Genomic DNA, 20370 nt, shown 5'->3' on the forward strand with positions numbered 1-20370 from the left:
AGGTGGACGGGATAACGGCATGAAACTAACATATATCTATGTAGTATGTTCACTGTATGGTCTATATCATTCTAGTTTATGTTGCCAAATCAAGATAGATACAGTTTGAATCATATCTATTTAAGACAAAGCATCATAGAGAGAATATAAGTGTGGGAAACTACACAGCAATAACAACACTTGTAATGTGCATGGCATGAGAACATAAACTGTTTATTCAATTGAAACTGAAATCAACATAGAGCAAGTTACAACAGCAAACAGCCAAACACATTAAAGAAACAGGTTTAAAACATACATGTTGCACTATTGGAGTTTCATTTGCATCCTTCAAATTTGAAATTAGTTGGTATGAGTAAATACAGTGATGCAAGAGCAAAGTATTATGAACCATAGCTACGGAACCTGACCTAAGAACAATTCTTCTTCTGCTTTAAGCGTTGACTTGGGGTTCGGAGTGGTGGTCCTCATGCTTTGGGCACTGCAGTTACCTTACTAACTGCTCGTGTTTGGGTGCTTTGTGGTGGAGACGTGATGTGTCAATGGGAACTGGGTTACTATCTGCTGGGGTTGGGGTTAGAAAGGGGTGTAGCTGGTTCTCTGTCCAACTGGGTAGGGGTACAATCTGCATGAGTGTGGGTTATGTGTGGTGGGGATGGTTCTTGGGCAAGTACAACTGTGGTTCTATCTGCATCGACAGGTAGCACGATCTTTTCTGAAGACCGTGTTTTTACTCCCACAGATACTGCGATCACTCCCTCCAATTGAAATGGCTGATAAACAAGAAAAGTAATTGAATGTACAGACATTGTAAGATAGACAGGTGCAATGGATAGTAGGGAAGAAAACAGGGCATGAAATAATTCACATTTATGTTGTCTAACCAAACAGAATAGTAGGACATAATTTCACATATATGATGGCTAATTAAACAGGATAGTGTGACACAATTTCACATGTATGATGGCTAACTAAACAAGATAGAATGACATACTTCAAAATATGATGACTATGTAAACAGGATGACATGATATAACTATACGATGTGTCTATTAAAGTGGTTGGCATGCCATAAATCACAAACATGCCGTCGATGGAAACATGATGGCATGATATAATTCACGGATAGAATGACATAATTTACAATATGATGACTATGTAATCAGGATGAGATGATGTAACTATATTATGTCTTTAGAAAATGGGTTGGCTTGCCATAATTCAGATACATGCTGTCTATGTAAACATCATGGCATGACATAATTCGAATATATGATTTATATACTAAGGAAGTGAGCAGAGGGCAATCGCATATATGATGTGTCAACTAAGGAGATGGCATTCAATATTGTGTATATGATGTAAAAACTAAGCATTGCAATACAACATATGCATGATATGAGTAATATAACGCTGCCAAGTTTGAGCATACACCTCAGGGGGATAATAAGACTGGTCATCTGTGTCTGAATCCTCTTGTGAAGAGCTATCTGTAACCAGCAAGATATCTGCTTTAGCAGGTAGCATTGTCTACTCTGAAGACCTTGTTTTCACTCCAGATTTCTCCATCGCCAATTCAAATGGCTGATGCACAGGAAGAGCAGTTGAATATACAAACATTGTCGAAAAAAGCAATGAGAAATACAAAAAAGTACGACATGATATAATTCACATATATGACGCTTGCCTAAACAGCATGGCATTGCATAATTCACATACATAATGCCTGGCAACAAGATAACATTGCATAATTCACATATATAATGTCTTGCAACAAGATGGCATTGCATAATTCGCATATATGGTAATTAGACACTAAATAGGTGGCATTCACACAAAGCATGTCTAAACTAAGCAAATGACATAGCAATGCAAGATACCATACGCACGATATGAGCAACATAACCCTGCCAAGTTAGAGCATGCACCTCGGGGGGGGGGGTATATGACTGGTCATTTGTCTCTGAATCCTCCTCTGAGGAGCTATCGGTACCCAGCAAGACATGCGCTTCATCAGATAGCATTGTCTGCTATGAAGACCTTGTTTCCATTCCATATTTTCCCATGACCGTGCCGAATGGCTGATGCATAGGAAGAGTAATTGAGTGTACTAAAATTGTTGACAAATTTAACACGTAATAAAAAATGATGGTATGATATAATTTACATATAATATGACTGGCTAACTAGGGTGGCATTGCAAAATTCACATATATGATGCCTGGCTAAACAAGATGGCATTGCATGATTCACATATACGATAAAGAAACTAAATAGATGGCATTGACACAAAGCATGTCTAAAGTAAGCAGATGGTAGCTTTAATGTATGCAGTAAGCAATGCAAGGCACCATATGCATGATATTACCAACATCAGAATGCCAAGTTAGAGCGAAGACCTCATGGGGTAAATAGGAGTGGTATTCTCCTTCTGAATGCCCCTCGGAACAGTTATCTTCCTCTTGATTACGATCCGAAATGGGTGGCTGGGGGGCTTCCTTTGCGCCCACCATGGAGCGATGTCTGCATGGAATTTTATTGCCACACAAGGCTCGTCTCTTTTGCTCTACATGATCAGTTCCAGTGTGTACAATAACTGGCATGCGTAGGAATAAAACATAGTGAGATTATGTAAGGAGTGCATGCAGAAATCCAGAGTGATGATAGCGAACTGTGGATAGATCCCAAACCAATGATAGCAGGCAGATAATAGCTTTAGTTAAAAAATACAAATAATGGCTCCTTTAATGTTTGTTTGCACCCAACATGAAACTCATAGTAGACACCCAAGATTAACCAGATAGTAGACAGATAGTACTGATTGCTGCCCCAATATGTACCCCACAACCATTTAAAACTCAAGTTTCAGCATTAGTTTGGACCTGACTCGGAGTCTAATAGGTGAAAACGATGATAATGTAGCATGTCATCATATTAAGCAACGCATAATGTAAGCAGACACGGAAGAGTGCGACCTCTCTTGTGGACCCATGTAGTCCTCAAGGTCATCTGCTCAGTTGATGATGGTAATGCAGTTGTCATGGCTGCCAGCGGCCGGGAAGAAGATCTGAGGCGGCGAAAGACAGTCTGGAGAGCAGATCCTTACTGTGGTGAACCCTTTCGTAGTTGGAGCAGCTAAGCTGGGGTGGAACACAACGTCGTAGGAGCAGGACAAACCACACAAGGTTTTCTTTGACACATATCTGTAACAGAAGTAATTGAGTAAGGGCTTGTTTGAATTTGAGGATTCTAACAATGCAGGGATTGGAAATAGACAGGAACAGGATAGGAATGCACGTGCAAAATAGAGAATCTAAAAACACATGATTTCTGCCAATCTGGGTGTTTGATTCACAACAATTTGAAGATCACAGGATGCAAAAAAGCTTGGTGAGATTAAGTCAAACCACAAGAAAATGTACGGTTATAATGCTATTATCTACTATCTCTTAGTCTTGTGCTTGATGAAATGTTATATGAAAAGGAGGACAAGTGGAAATTAGAATTCCTACGGTTTTTCTTTCAAGGAGACACTAAAGGAACAAATACTATAGTTTTCCTTTGCACCAAATTCATGAAAAGTAGTACCACAGGAAACTTTCCAATTCCTATGTTTTTCATTCACTTTTCCTTTCAAGCACTGGCGATTCTAGTAGGAAGGCTTGAGCAAGGAAAATCCTACACTAAAAAAATGTTTTTGTGCTACTTCTATTACTTTGGACCCAGGCCACTTCCATACTAGCTCAACTCCTACGCCCATCGACAAATGCACAACACAAATGTGCAGAGATAAATAATGATGGCGTTCAAGAGAGTCCATCACGGATAGCTAAGTTGCCTGGTACCTCACTGCTTGTCATATAGTAGGATAAAATAATCGTATTTCCCGTTACTACGAGTGCTCAGTGGATAATATATATAACATGTAGAGTAAAAAAGAGATGCAACATGTGTACAACCTCTTTGGCGAAGCCATGTCGATCTCAGCGTGATTGGGTTGGCCGGTGAAGATGATCAGGCTGACTTGGCTGTCAGAGAAGGGGAAGAAGATCTTAGGCTTCTGGAGATGGAGCCCGAGGTACTGCTCTGCTGTGATGGAGGGTTTCATCGTTGGAGCAGCTCCGATGAGTTGTACGATGCCGAGGCTAAAGCCGGACAAGAGAGACAATGTTAATCTGAGTGGAATTCTAATAGCATCTCCAATACATGACATAGCATACATAACCACAAAGTGCTAGATGTAAAATACATCAGCCGCTCATCTCTGAACTTAACTGTCAAAACTGAATTTAACTATCGAAACTGAACTTAACCGTCGAAACTGAACTTAACTGTCGAAACTGAATTTTGCTGTCAGAACTGAATTTTGCTGTCAGAACTGAATTTTGCTGTCAAAACTGAACGCACTAGCAAGGTGAGGCTACACGTCGGTCGACTGACTTTTTCATCTCTGGTTAGTCGATTTTGCAGCCGTTGGATACAAAATCAAGGGCATGCAGTTCATCCTCAACCTCCACCCCCTGAGCCGCCAGCCACCACCAGCCAAACAGCAGCCCCCGCCGCTCGCGGCCGGCGGTGCGCCTCCCCACCTGCCCCGAAAAGACTCCCCACCGTCGGTCCGCCACTGCCCCGGCCATCCCTCTAGGCCCCCCTGTGCCGAGCTTTTTCTCTGGCGATCCCCATGCCAACGCCCCGCCACCACCGGCGACCACCGCCCCCACCCTGAACCCTAAGATAGATAGTGGGGTACCTCTCCGGCAAGCCCCCTCCCCGATGTGGCTGGTTCTTCCTTCACCCCGGCGAGCCCCCCACCCCCTGAAAATCGACTGACCCAAAAGTCAATTCAGTTGACTGAAGTGTAGCTAAATCGGAGTAGCATCGCAAGCAAGAGCAAGAGCGAGAGTAGCAGCGCGAGCAAGAGCAATAGCAAGAGTAGACCAGGCAGGGGACCGAGAGCAAGAGCAGAGCAGCAGCGCGAGCGAGAGATAAAGCAGCAGCAGGTCCTACTGATGTGGACGTCGCCGCCGAGGTAGCGACATCGTGGAGGAAGTGGCCGGCGATGCCGCCGTGGATGGAGCCGCGCCGTGTCAGCTCAGGACCGAGCGCCGGCAGCACCGTGAGATCGAATCAAGAAGAACATGCGGTGATTAGTGTACAACCTCTTTGGTGGCGCCGATTAGGCCACAGCTTCATCCGAGGAAACAACGATGATGATGCTCTTCCGGTGGTGCAGGTGAAGACGGCGGTGTGGGAATGGAGGTGGCGCAAAAGACGAGGGGAACATCGGGGCAGCTCCTTGGAGGTGGAGGATGGGGTGGCTGAACCGGGGGGACGATGAGATCAACGACGGATCCTCATCCGGTACGGTGGATGAGGGACGTCGAGGTGTTGCTGTGGACGACGTCGTCAGGGAAGAGGCTCCGGCTGGGTGGCGGACGGAGCAGGGTGTGGGGCTTCGTCGCGGGTTTTTGCGGCCTTAGTGTATGAATGGGTGGGCGGATGGGATGGCAGTGGGGAACCATGGCTTAGGGACGCGCTTGTCCGAAATGTGGGGTAAGTTATGAAAGTACCCCCACCGATTTGAGGCGGTTCTTTTGGTTCAGGGGTACCACGGGCATTTTGCATGTCAGGATTTCACAGGAGGTGGGAGTTTTCGCGCGTGGTAATTTCGGAATAGCAAGGCGCGGGTTGAGATGGAGGGAGTTGTCGGAGCATAACGAGACAAAGATATATCTTAAATATTTCAGGATAACAAGTCAAGGGTTGAAGAGGCGGGAGTTTCGCAACACGATAGAAAGAGACGCTAGCTTGAATTTTCGGCATAACAAGGCGCGGCCTAAAATTTCGGGAGAACAAGCTTAACATGTACCAAAAAAAGACAATTTGCACCTCAACACGCACAACACACACACACAAACACCATTTAGACTAGAGTAAGGTACACGTGCATTGCACACATGAGATTTGGCAACCAAATTATGAATAAATACCACATTATAGCATGTAAGCTTTGAGTCATATATGCATGATGTAGATGTTCGTTCAATTCTTATAGTTCATTTCGTTCAAAATCATCTAGTTTTTATAAGAAAGCTAATCTATTTTAAGATTCATGGAATTGTGCGTTGTAAGACATAAAGTAAAAACAAATAATGGCAAATCATGTAAAAAAACATTAGGGAAATTCTGATACGGAAGATTCTAGAACAAATAATAAGTGCTTGTGTTTTGATGTTTTTGCATTATGCCTAAGTTCAACCACGGAGTCTTCTAGATTATACATGTGGCGAAATCTGGTGGAATCTAGATGATATCCGATGGCCAGTAGTTCTAAAATTTTCCATCTTTGGACCATCAGATTCGCCTCATCCAACGACCATCTTTCAAAGTTAAAGTTACCCACAAATAATAAAAAAATATAAAAAATATATATATATATATAGGGGTATAGATATAGATATGTGATGCGAAAGCCACCCATCATCTCCAATTAGAATAGTGTGTTCATGCACGGATGCGACGTGGCCAAATGATGTCTGCCATCGGTATCTCAAATTCAAATTAGTTTGACCTTGTTCTATGTGTATACGTTACAACATGCTCGTTTCCAAACCACACCGCGCAGATCTCCATTATATTCATGCATGCATGGGTTTCAAACATAAGGATCGCTTATTCAAATATTTGAATTCAACTTTACATTGATTATGACCTCACCTAGTCTTTTACACCCACACAGTCATCTTCTCTTTATAATTGTACCACTAACTTTCTCTCGTGCATGCATGCACACACACTACCAGTCGGCATTATCCATCGCACACATGCAATCTTTTTCTTCAGGCCGGTCTCCCATGAAGGCACACACCCACACACATCCCTCTCTCCATCATATCGGGCAGTCTTTATCTCTCATGCGTGCATGTACAACGAACGATGTTCCTCTATGTATGTGTGTATATAGCTAGGTCTTTCATAGTTTTCCACACAAACCGATCAATCGATATATCTAGTGAGGTCTCACCCTCTTTCCTAGGTCCACATCGATCAATCTATACCTCTCTATATAGGATTAACATATATAGATAATACACCCACATTAATTATATATCCAACATCCCCCTCTCATCATCCATGCCTTCCGCTTCATCTCTTAGACGCGCGCACAATGGCGAAGACAGGGGGCAGTAAGGGCCCTGCCCCCCCTAATATTACTATATATCGAGGCTAATATGAATGTGATCATTAGACAATTGCTGCTAAAAATGGTTTAAGTTCATGAATTGACCCTCCTCGTAAAGGATTAGCAATGCTTGGCCCCATAGCTCATTTATTTTTCATGGATCCACCACTGCACGCAACAGCGCACGTTCTCGCCCCCTCTCTCTAAATATCGATCTCGCACTTGTGCATTCCTTCATAGTATCCCTCCACTCGGCCCCTCGCACCATCTTCTAGCCCCCCACCGGATTTTGCCACATATACAATCTAGCAGACTACATGGTTGAACTTAAGCATAATGCACAAACCTCAAAACAACAGTGGTTCTCTTTTGTTCTAGAATCTTCCGTATCATAACTGCCCAAACTTCTTTTCTAGTTGAATTGCCATTATTTGGTTTTACTTCATGCTTTACAACGCACAATTCCATGAATCATAAAATAGATTAAGGGCTTCTTTGATTCAAAGGATTCTCAAAGGAATTATGGAGGATTCTAATCCTTAGGATTTTTTCCTATCTTGGTTGTTTCATTTGTAGGATTGTAAACCATAGGAATTTTTCCATATGATTCATTTGCACTAGATTTCATAGGAAACATCCCATGAAGTCAAACCTCTTTGAAAGAATTTTGTGTTTTTCTATGCACAACCAAACACTCATACAATCCTGTAGGATTCAAGATGACATTCCACTATAATCCCATGTTTTTCCTATTCCCGCCTTTTGGAAATCCTACGAATCCAAGAGGCCCTAGCTTTTTTATAAAAACTAATTGTTTTTGAATGAGATGAACTATAAGAATTAAACAAAGGTCTACATCAGGCATATATGACTCAGAGCTTAGATGCTATAGTCTGGTATTTATTAATAATTTGGTTGCAAAATCTGATGCATGCAATGCACGTGTACCTTACTAGTACTTCGAGTATGTGCAAAACACGTCGATTAGAATTCCAATGGCACGCTACATTCATGAAGCCACGTGGCACATGTGGAGGCGTTGTCGCGACGTCCTTGTGTGAATTGATCACAGTGACGTGTTGCTGGTTCCAGAAGAATGTACTCGTCCTCCGTGAGCCATACTGTGGGTACATGCACGAAGCAAAGATGTGCATGCACGGCACGCACGCACTCATTTCTTCGCACACACACGCAGGTACATGGGCTGACACAATTTTGTACCAAGATCCACCCCATGTGATAATTTGACGCGTGTAAAGTCGTTCACTTCATTGATGGTCAATTAATACAGTGCATGCAAATTGAGTGGACATGAGGGCGGAAGAAAGACATTACTACTCCACTACGTGCATGCGAGTAGTTAAATAACGGGTTGCTAGTAGTACTTCCATTGATCTCCTTCGTATTTTGTGCCAATTTTTGACAGTAACATAATATTTACGCATTTGAGCAGTGTAGTCTACTTGAAATTTATGTTCCACTAAACTCATCGGGCGCCGTTTTGGGCCTCGAAACCAAAACCATCAATTAATCTTTACCTTGTTCCCATCCCATTCGAAAGCCTACTCACACCTACTAGTACGTACCAAACCTGAACGTGTTCCCACTATGCAGGTATTAGTACCAGTGCTAGTACTTAGGTTATAAAAAGGGGAACTACCTAACTGAAAATTACTCTACCTTTCCTCCTCATAAGTGCTTCTTCTTCGTCCGCCCTTGCCATGGCCGGTGAGCAGAGCTCTAGGTCGAGAACTACTTGTAACAAGGGAGTGGCAACCAAGGCTACGGCAAAAAAAGAGAGGGCTCACCGCCACGCAGAGACCTCGAAAGATCTCTCATGGGCAGGCGATGGCTCGCAGGAGCGCCCTAGCCACAGAGGCGAACATGCCGAGCCGAAGACGGTGGAGTCGTTTTCCCTCGATGGCATGCCCGATCAACTCAATAAGCACATCAATAAGCAGAAGGAGTTCATCCAAGGTTTGGTGGAGCTGCTGAAGGAGAGCCTCGACAACATGCCCGCTGAGCTCAATAAGCAGGGGGAGTTGACCGCCGGCTTGGTGATGCTGTTGAAGAAGAGCATTGCCTCGGAGAAGAAGGCGACTGGTGAAATCCTGCGACTTCAGGAGGACAAGGCGAAGCTCTGCCACGAGCTCGACCTGTTAAAGGAGAAGTACGTTGGCTGGAAGAAGCTGCATGAGAATAGTAGTTCCTCGATGAAGATACTACAGGCCCTCGTCCTGGAATAGAAGGAGGAGTTGGCGAAGCTCCGCTTCGAGCACCTGTCTACTATCAAGGTACATAATGCGGTCGTGGAACAGATGATGAAGGCCCTCGTCGAGAAATCCCGCATCATGGACAAAATGAAGAAGATGGCGGAGGAGACGCGCAAGGAGATGGAGGTCGTGGAGGCGATGAAGAAGCAGTTACGACTCCGCGGCGAATTAGACCATTTGGGGTGATAATCTTCCTTCTTATTTTGCTCCTGTGTTTCATCTTTTGCTTCGGGTGTTTCGCCGCACGTGTCACGTTCTCTGCGAGGCATGAATAGAACAATGCATTTTTTGAGGGAATGAATAGAACAATACTAACAATGAGATGACTAGCAAATTAGATCATTTTTATGGCCATATGGCACTGGGCTGCCGTGTTTCATGCTCCTCCGTCGTAGCACTACTCAAATGGAAAACTTGAGTATACCGCATGGTTCGTTGCTCCTCCTCAGGTCGTCGGCACATTTATACGAGCAGCCAAATCACAAGGCCCCGCCTTCCAGCAGTAATGAGCCGTCAAATAACAAAGGTCCTCGCCTCTCGTGAAACCGACCAAGCTAGACTGCCCCGCCTTCTAGCCTTTTAAAAATGTATACTTTTGTACAATAGTAGTATCGATGGATCGCGCCATGGAGCAAAACTTGAAATTAAAAAAAAGGTGGTACATATAGAGAGTGCTCGTCGCCAAATTATGCATATAGTACTACTACCTCCGTCCTGGTTTATAGGCCCCCTTTGTAGTTTGTGCCAAATTTTGACTAAAGATTTAACTAACAAAATGTTAATGCATGTTAGAAAAATTATCTCATTGGATTCGTATTTGAACATAGTTTTCAAAATTATAATGTTTGGTGACATGCGTGAACATTTTGTTAGTTTAATCTATGGTCAAAATTTGGCATGAAATACAATGGGGACCAATAAACTCGGACGGAGGTAGTATTAAAAAGGCTAGTCACAATAATGGTGTCGAGCACAACCCACCCCTCAAATAAAACTAAGCATCCTGGAATTCTTTGACAAAACTAAGCACCCTGAAATTCTTTGACAACTAAACTGCTGGCTATATAATGCTGGCCATATATATTGTACGTATATAATGGGAAGAAACGAGTGGTAGTACTATACCAACTAAAAGATGAAATGTAAGAAAAACTAGTATGTACGTACTGAAGAGTTACTGTAACAAGAAGAAACATAACATAGTTTTGCTCGGGGCTTAGCACAACACACCCCTCAAATTAAATTAAGCACACCTGAAATTAAACTTTGCAACTATTCCGGTAGACACTGCATTAGAACCACCATGAGCAATGACACTGCCACCTTACTCGGAGTCCTCGTCCACGTCCTCTACTTCGTCCTTGTCCCTCTTCCTCTTGGCCGATACTTCTTTGCTTGAACCGCACACTTGGCTCTTGCTCTTCATCCAACCCTTGTAGATATTGAAACAAAGGTAGACATCCATTGCAGTGTAGTGGATGTGATCTATATCTAGTACATTCTGCTGCCATGCATAACGATGAAACCTCTATGGAGGTTTCTCCAGTTTACAGTATGAAGGATGAACCATGGCTCCTGCCAGGGTCAGCATTGAAGGCTGGCCATCGGAGGGCAGCAGCCGATACTTCTGGAGGTCGAAGGGGTTGTCTACAATGAGGCCTATCCGACCCAGGACTTCTTCGTTGTTTGTAAAGTGTACAATAACAAATTTGACTAGGTTGCTCTCGAGGAAGTTCTTAAAATCCAGGCATTCAATGTCGGCATGGCATATGTGGTAGACCAAGCATAAGTCATGCACGCAAACCTAGATCACGGCGGGCTTCTTCCTCTCTTCGTCCTTTAGAACGTTCTCTCGTCCCAAGATTGTGGTGTACTCAACATCTAGCCCAGCGACCCACTCATCATCTGAGTTTCGAACATGCCTCTGAAGCGAGAAAGGCATCCTTTCACCGTCGCGGAAGAACGGGTGTAGATGACGTCGAACTCATCGCCGGTGATGGTTCTAACCTTGTACTCACCGCCGATCATGGAGATTTGGGACGCCATGGATTTGGGAGGAGGGTTAGGATTAGTGGAACTACCATAATGTGAAAGGACGAGATGATTAGGAGTGAACCGCCATAGTATTAAAGGACGTGCGGGGATGAGTAGGAGCGAACTGCCAGCGTGCGAACGGCAGGGTAGTGGCTTTCCATTCTCCCATGATACGGGCTTCCGAGAGCCCTTGGATCTGAGATCGAACGGTTGCATGGCATGATTCTAGACCTATGGGTGAATATCCTATCCTGGAGGGTTATTCTACAAATTTTCAGCAACTTAGCATGCGACCGTTTGATCTCAGATCCGAGGGCTGCCAGCAGCCCGTATCATGGTCGCGCCTACCACGACCGTCGCGTCGCTCGCGGGTCGCGCCCTTGGAGATTTAACACGGTGCGTTAGGCTATCTGATGTTGGCATGTCATACATAGTCATCACTTAGTCACTCATACTACAACAAGGTTATCTATAAGGTTGTCTATAAGTGTATTTATTTTTTTACTTCTCTCTATCTCTTTCTTCATACTCCCTCCGTCCCATAATATAAGAACGTTTTTGACACTAGTGTAGTGCCAAAAACGTTCTTATGTTATGGGACACAGGGAGTAGTATTTATTGCATTTGCCAAGGAGTGACCTCTTCCCTTGAAGTGGTGTGCTTATTAGTTTTTTGTTGCTAAGTTTGCTTCATTTAATTAGCTATAGAGTCAAAATTGTCTTTTCACCTAGGTACATGCGCTTAGCACCGTTTCTTCCTTGGGTCACCAAACTAGTCTCTCTCTTCTTGATTAACTTGCCACATCAGACTTTATGCCTATGTGGCAAGCTTAGCACCTGTAGGAGCAAGTAAGTACAATAGTGCGCTTTACATGGCATTTTTGCATATGTGGAGGAAATAGAGGCAAGGAAAAAGTGGAGAAGTGGGCTCTCATGCAAGAGCCAGCCTCTACTAGAAGGTGGAGCATTGGGAGAGGCACCTGTATGGAGGTGTTCAGGAATCAAGAGACTCACGCCGGTCGTAGCGCCGCAGTTAAAATGATATTGGCAAGTCAAATCATGGGGCCCCACCTATCCAGCAGTAACTCGCAGTCAAATCACACAACCCTACGTTTGCAGCAGCCTACTCCCTGATATTCTCGCGTCTCTATCGAACCGACTAGGCGGAACTGCCCCGCCTACTGCGCAGGAAAAGCCCCTCCCTCGACTTTTAAATAGTACAATATACTAATTTTGTATCCATGGATTGCGCCATGGAGCAAAGCCCCTAGAAAACGGCAGTACACATGTACGGAGTATCCAGCACGCCCGTCACATTCGCGTCGTACCCCAGACGGTCGGTCAGTCTGGCACGCTGCTCTCTGAATGGAACGCGCGTCAGATTGCGTTTGCACACACATGTGGGACCGCAATTGAGAACCGACCATAGGCACACTCCCTGGCCCAGCAAGTCGGGTGACTTAATAGAAGAGGGAGACGAGCGATAGTATTAGAGAAGTGTTGTACTATGTTGGTTCCTAGACGATCCCTGCAAGACACGGAAGATCAGTTCGTCCATGCATGTGACCAGACTCCAGCAGACACGCCTGGATTGGCTATCGTCTACATATCGTGGAGGCTGTGTTGTACATGGCTGTAGTTGTGGTGAGAAATCTAAAAAAAGGTTTCTTGTCATCTCGTAAAATTAGGTGTCATGTGCTTCAGATCACTGCGAGGGTTAACCAGAGACAACTGAGTTGGGCTAGTCATTGGGGGCACATGCACGAAGACTACTCGACTGCCATCTAGGTCAAGCCGGCTATGTTAATTAGGACATCTATTGACGGACCCCTTTTATATGAGTTTATCTTTAATTTGAGCTTTGTTCCTCGTCTAGTTTCTCCGTCGGGATTCATGTTGTCTCCTTTGGGCAGTGAGGTTATGATTTCTTGTCATGTGGCATTTTTTCATGTTATATGTTATAATCCGGGGCTTCAAATCAAAATGACAACAACTGCGCCTCCGGGCCACGTGCATGAAGACTTCTCGACAATCATTGATGAGGACAAGCCGGCTCCGATAAACAAAATAAAACTAGTACTACTCCACTATATAGGCAGGAGCCTCCGCGCTTGCTTGCTAGTGTTGCTCTCTTCACACTGTCTCGTCCTCTCCAGATCTAAACACGAGAGCGGTTGCCACACACACACACCCTCTCTCTCTGCTCACTGCTGGTCACAGATCCAGCCGGATCCTCTCCGCCGGGGAAGGTGAGAAGGTGCAACATTCACGCGATCGTCCTCGGTGACGACTCTTACCTACTGCTGGCGCGTCCCGATCAGCCTGCCTTGCCATTCTCTCCCAAGCACCGCTGGCGAGTGAGGGCCTCTGACCCCTTCTTCCTTGTTGCCATAGTGTGGGAAGATCCGGCCTCCCGCCGCGCACCTAGCGACATCCCGGTGACCATCAGGTATAACTTACTTCAAAACCAGCCTTGCTCTACTTTCCGAGCTCCTGACGTCACTGCATTTGTATCTTTTACTATTTCTCAGGCCCCCTCGTAGATAGGATCGATTGGCTGTTTGAAAACCACCTAATTGTTTTATGTTTTAGAGGTAAAACTAGTTCATGCACTCGAATCTAGTACTACTTGGTTAAAACAAGGAAGAAAGGGGGTGGGGGTGGGGGAGGATTTGTTATGTGAATCTAGGACTTGGTCGAAAGAGGAAATAATGGGGGTAAAAAGTAGCAGAGACTGGCTATCCAACTAGTCTCTAGGTCTAATAGGGAAATAAAGGGGAACGCAGTACAAACTCAATATAAACCCGATCTATTGGTTGAAAAAGGAAATAAAGTGGGGACTGGGGGACAAGTCAATAGAGTAAGTCCATCACTAGATTTGCTAGCCTCACACAGTATAAGGTGGCTACACCGAACAAAAATGGGACCAACCCAGATATCCTGTTCTGATGTTTGTTGCCCCAAGCCACTCTTATGTAATGCCACTGGTAAAATGCAGCAGTCGCACTGTTAAAAGTAAGGACACGTTAAACCAATGTTGTTTTCAATGTAAATCCTCCAGTAATATGAATCAATGGCACTTTTTTACATGTCCTGCTAAATTTCCCATTAAGGTAAGTTGGTTCTTTTCATTAGAAATGCAACAGTCCTGGTCCACCTACTCTCCCATGCCCAAAGTAATGTCGTATTTAATGGTTGTCATAGTTAATCCTAATGCCCACACAAATATCTAGCAATGCCACTGCTTTAGAAATTGCTACTGTCCTTGTAGGATTGCCATTCAGATAAGGAACATGCTTCTTTTCATTTGATGCATGTTTCATCACTTGTTAGTCACCCTCCTTTCCACCTTTTTGCGCAAACAGAGATATACATTTCACGCTCGATCTTAGTTGAACTGCACAAATTATATCCAAATTATAGTTTAACATTCCAGGAGCTTCACAACCAACCTTGATGTTGCTCAATTTTATTGCAACTAATGAAGAAGAAGCTCTGTGGGTTTCGTTTTCTGATGGAAATGGAACCGGGGCTGGAGCCCTTTTCTTAAATTTTTTTGAAGAAGAAGCTGCTAGCTCATGTGACATTGCTTCATTTTAGGTGAACTGCACCAAAAGGTCCCATGAATTGAATCATCCATGTTGGTGACTGAAAGCCAGCTTCATCATCCCAGTCTAAGCACCCCCGGCCTCCATCCTTGCGACGCGCGGTACACCTCGTTTGCCACCTGCTCGACCCTAGTGTCACTGATAAAATGAAGTAATAATACAGTTAAAATAGAGCGAGTGTCCTCTCTATCATTTCATTTCCAATGTAGATAAAGAAAGTTCTTCTCTTTGTTAATGTATGTTTCATCAACTAGTCCCATTGTTAATGTTTAAGCGTTTCTGCAAACTGGAGTGCTTAATTTTAGTTGATCTGTACAAAAATAGAGATTTGAATGTCTCAAGGAGCCTCCTTGTACTACCGATGTACACTTATGTTCATCACTGGCCTATCTGGGAGACTCGGGGTGATTTCCAGTATGAGGCGTACCGTATGAGGCGTCGCAGGGCCCATCTCGCCCTCGCAGCATGGAATACTATGATACTATTGCAATATTTTCTTCTATTTATTTTGTGTGTTTTGTCAACTAGTGCCACTATAATGTAATCACGCTTTTTCATTATCTATGCAAACAGGGTTATTCAGCTGCATTTTGGTGGAACTACACAAATGTACGTATGGAACTGGCATATATGCAGAGTGCGAGGTGTGCCAAGTAAAAATTACGGACACCAACCATGCTGCATGCACGCATTGGCATCCACCACCACCAGTGGGATGTGTGGCGCTCTCTGTGGACGGATCTTTCTCGGCAGCAAATCCTCTAACCAAATACTAGTAGCTTATATTGGCAGTTTTCTAGGGAGTACTCTTTTCTGAAAGAAGCACCAATCTACTTTTCTTTATTTGTACACTGTGTCACAACTTTGACCCAAAGGTCCAGAGCTATTTTAGGTTTATTGGCGTAGTACTCGGAGACTAATTGTAAGCATGATTTTCATTAGCTGTCACACTGATTGTAAGCATGAGTAGGTGAAAGATTAGGTTAGTGCGAAGCTTACCTTTGCTTGGTCGCCACCAGTGATCTGCCTGATTCGCTGCTGCATCCTCTCCAATGTTGGGGATATCGCTTATCGGGAACTTATCGGTCGACCCATGATAAGGGGTAAATCGGCTAGTTTATCGGCAAATGCGTTGATTTATCGCCATATCGGATCATTTATCGGCCGATTTATCTTATCGGTCAGACACGGGTAAGAGATAAATCAGCTGATTTATCAGAATATCGGAATATATCTTGAACAGTGATCCTCTCCATAGACGTCCTTCTGAGTGGTCCGGTGCTAGCTTTGGAAGATGGGAGGAGAGACGATGGTCTTGAAATAGATAAGAGGGAGAGGCGAGACGGTGGTTTTGGAATGGAGATGATGGAGAGGAGAGGAGGTGGTTTGGCAATGGAGAAGATCAGAAGAGGGAGAGGCGATACGGTGGTTTTGGAATGGAGATGATGGAGAGGAGAGGAGGTGGTTTTGTAATGGAGAAGAGGGAGAGGAGCGTGCGGCAGTGATTTAGGATTGGACGAGAGGGCCGGCGTGCTATGACTGGATCAAAATCAAAATCAATTTACCCTTCAATTAACAAAGCGACCCCACATTAACTAGTATCCCTTTTCTTCTGGGTCATAATTGACCATGATTTTCACACATAAAATGTATGTTATACGTTCTAAAAATAATATAATTTTAAGGTACATTCAGATACGAACCAAAAGTTACAACTTTTGGTGACGTGCATTCACATTTTGCTTGTCAAATACAGTACGTGGTGAAACTTTGACCCAAAATATGCAAAATAATACTTCCAAGACCAGCGCCGCTCTTCCGCTCTTCTCCTCTTCAACCACCGCCGCTCCTCTCTTGTTCCAATCTAAATCCAGCGCCGCTCCTTTCCTCTTCCATTTCAAAACCACCGCCCCTCCTCTCCTGTTCCAGTCCAAAACCAGCATCGCTCCTCTCCCGTTTTAATCCAAAACTGGCGCTACTCCTCTCCTCTTCCATTGAAAAACCACCGCCGGCGAGTGAAGGTGCTGTGGAGAAGTAGATCGATGGAGGAGTACAACCGATACGTGAGGATCGCAGAAGGCGACTCTAATAAGCTAGCTAGGATGTTGGAGATACAGTCTTGGTTTGACAACATGGACCAACTAGTGGCGACAGCGACATCCACGACCAAATATCTACAACAAAGCGAAAAGGCGGTGATACTCCCGGAGGGAGTCGCACGGGAGTACATAGAGCTGCTCCTCTGGGCCATGGAGCAAACATAATCACAGAATCTGATCGTGAGGGAGCGGTGGTGGGAGTATCAATCCCAGATAGAGCATCCACCAGAGATTGAAGGATCGAGCATCTATAGGGTGCCGTTTGTGAGGGTGTCCTGCCAGAGCGAGCCGGTGGAGTCTTTGTCGACCGAACCCAACTGCAAGAGGAGAAAAGCAGTTGGCTCGACGATGCTTCCCCGCCATCCTCTCCCTCGCCGTTCACATCGTCTCACGGGGCGGCTGTCTGCCGCTGAGGAATAGGAGGGGACTTCCCCCCAGCCCAATAGTCGGGCAGGTTGTGAATTGTTAGGATTTGCAGGTTGTGAATTTTGTTTTGTGTTGTGCATTTTGAGAGTACTTTCAGATATGAATGTCTTTTGAATTTCAGATTTGTAGTATTGAGCATATGAAGTATTTTATGAATTCTAGAGATCTATTTTTAGCACTTAAAAAATGTAGTTCCATAGGAGTATAAAAGTGCAGACAATGTGATTCTCAAAGAAGAAATAGCAAGTTTCAGTTTCAGATAAGAAACTGCAAGTTCAGTTTCAGATAAGAAACTGCAACTTTCAGAGGTAGAGCATTTATATTAACACGGCCTTTTCAAACAGGGTTAACATCATGTTGGAAGTTTTATTCATGGTCGAAAATGGAACTACCAGCCAGTTAACATCATGCTGATCAACATTCATGCATAGCACATCTTCATATGATGCACAGTCAAAATGCCCACACAATGTCGAGTGTGCAAAACACAGAGAAAATGAGGGACGATGTTTTGGCAAGTGTTGGATGTGGTGTGCGTAGATGACAATGGGGACCCACATGTCAATAAAGGAAGAGGCAAAAAATTTGGATTTTCCCTGCACAGGTGGAATCGAACCCGGGCGGAACAGCTGTCGGGTAGTGTCACTTGGCCAATAGGCTAGTTCAGTAGTTTCGTTAATAATAAGGCACTTCCTCGGGTGGTCGGATCCCCTCCTGCACCTTTGTGCGCTCGCCGCGATGCCGCTGTCTGCCATTGTGAACATGTTGAACAAACAAGAGGAATCTTGAGAGGACTGTACGTGGAGAGGCGGACAGCCGGGACCCACCAGGTCTATGGCCGTACGCAAGCAAGTGCCTTATCAAAAAAAATACTTCCTCCTAATGCTATACTGACATTGGGGCCCACGGGTTTGTCAACATAGTTACATTTTTTAGGTGCTTCAACATAGTTACTATAGGAGATAAATTCACAAAGAAGCCGGGGAGCTCGCAGGTATCATTTATTATCACTGGGGCAACAAGTATCAACTGGGTTTTGGGCTTCCCCGTCTAGGCTTTCATTTTTAACATGCGCAGCCCACGACCTCGGATGGGAGGTCCATAGGCCTATTTGTATTTTCTTGAGGGCCGTCATGTATTCACTGGCCTATGGACCTCCCGCCCGAGGTTTTATTTTTCCTGAATATCAGAAGCCCAATTTATGTATTTTTTTGAAGTAAACGCACAGGTCTATTCTATTTTTCTATATAAGAATAGGAACGCCAGGTCCAACTTATGTTTCCCTTCTAACTATATTATATATATTTAAATTATTTTATATATTATTATATATTATTTTTATTGTCATCATATATTTAACAGATACTTACATATGTAAGAAAACAATATCCCACATCTTATTAACTTCTAAAAATAATTTCTTAACAATAAAATCCTGGATTGTTTTGGCACGAAAATCCTAGTGATTGTGTACAAAAGCTTGGTAAGATTTAAGGACGAATGTAATATTATCACTTATTATTTAAATATATTTCTAACAAAATGCTCAACCCCTTTTGATTTTTTGATAACATTGCTGGCCCAACCTAATATTATAATTAGAATCAGCCCAACAAAATCGTGTATTTCGAGAAAGTGCAAATGGCCTGTAATTTTTCAAGAAATAAAATTAATGGGCCGCATGGACGCTACATTATTTGTTCACCCAACCCAGCTAATTGACTGTAATTCAAAAAAAAAGATCAAATTGGTTGTAAATTCTACCGCCCAAAAAAAAGACTGTAAACTCTGAAAAAATGGGTTGAATACGTGCCATATTTTTGAAGGCTGAAATGTGGGCCAATAGGTCGAAGCCAACGCAAGTCGTTGTCAATTTAGTCAAGAAATGATTCTGACATGTTAGCCGTTGGATTTACGTCCAAGGATCGGCATCCATCTTCAATCTCTCGTCTTCTTCCTCCAGCGCCGCCGGGACCACCTCCCGCCTCCTGCTGCTAGCAGCTCTGCTTAGCATGCTTCGCTATGAAGCGCTACTCCACCGTTGGCCAGGCCATCCCTCCACCCCTTCACACCTCCTGTTCTTCTCCACCGACCGCCGAACCACACCGCACTAGAACCAGTTAACACTCGTACACCTCTCTATCCGCGACTCTACTCCCGCGTCTTCCCATCTCCGGCTCGTTGCTGTCCGGGGCCTCGCCGTCGTCCACCACCTTGGATGAGCTCGGCGCGGCGTGGTCAATGTGGTCAACGAACGACACCATCGGAGGTAGACTGTGCGTGGAGAGGCTGACAGCTGGGTCCACGGCCGCACACAAGGAAATGCCTCCTTATTATGCGCAAAATAATTATTCCTCCACCTGACATCTGGGACCCACCGAAAGGGCCTCTGTATTTCGCGAAAAAACATGCCCCCCGCTGACAGGTCAGAACCACCAGCTATCTTTGGACATGAGGAAGTGCCTCCTTATTATGCACAAAAAATGAATACTCCCCCTGCCAGCTGGAATCCAGCATAGTGAGAGGCTAACTTGTGGGCCTACCATGTTGACGGGGACGGAGGGCTTTGTTAACTCAGTCAATATGAACGATTCTAGCTCCTGTTACCGTACGATGTTCATCCAACAGCCGTAGTGCTTCAGCAACCTCTGGTCTTCTTGCTCTAGCCGCCCAAACCAGCGCCGGTCGTGCCGCGTGCTCCTGCCTCTCGTGGCCGGCTGTGATGCCGCGAAGGCCTCACCGCCCCCT

The sequence above is a fragment of the Triticum aestivum genome, chromosome 2B, assembly GCF_018294505.1.
Source record: "Triticum aestivum cultivar Chinese Spring chromosome 2B, IWGSC CS RefSeq v2.1, whole genome shotgun sequence".
NCBI classification, from domain to species: Eukaryota; Viridiplantae; Streptophyta; class Magnoliopsida; order Poales; family Poaceae; genus Triticum; species Triticum aestivum.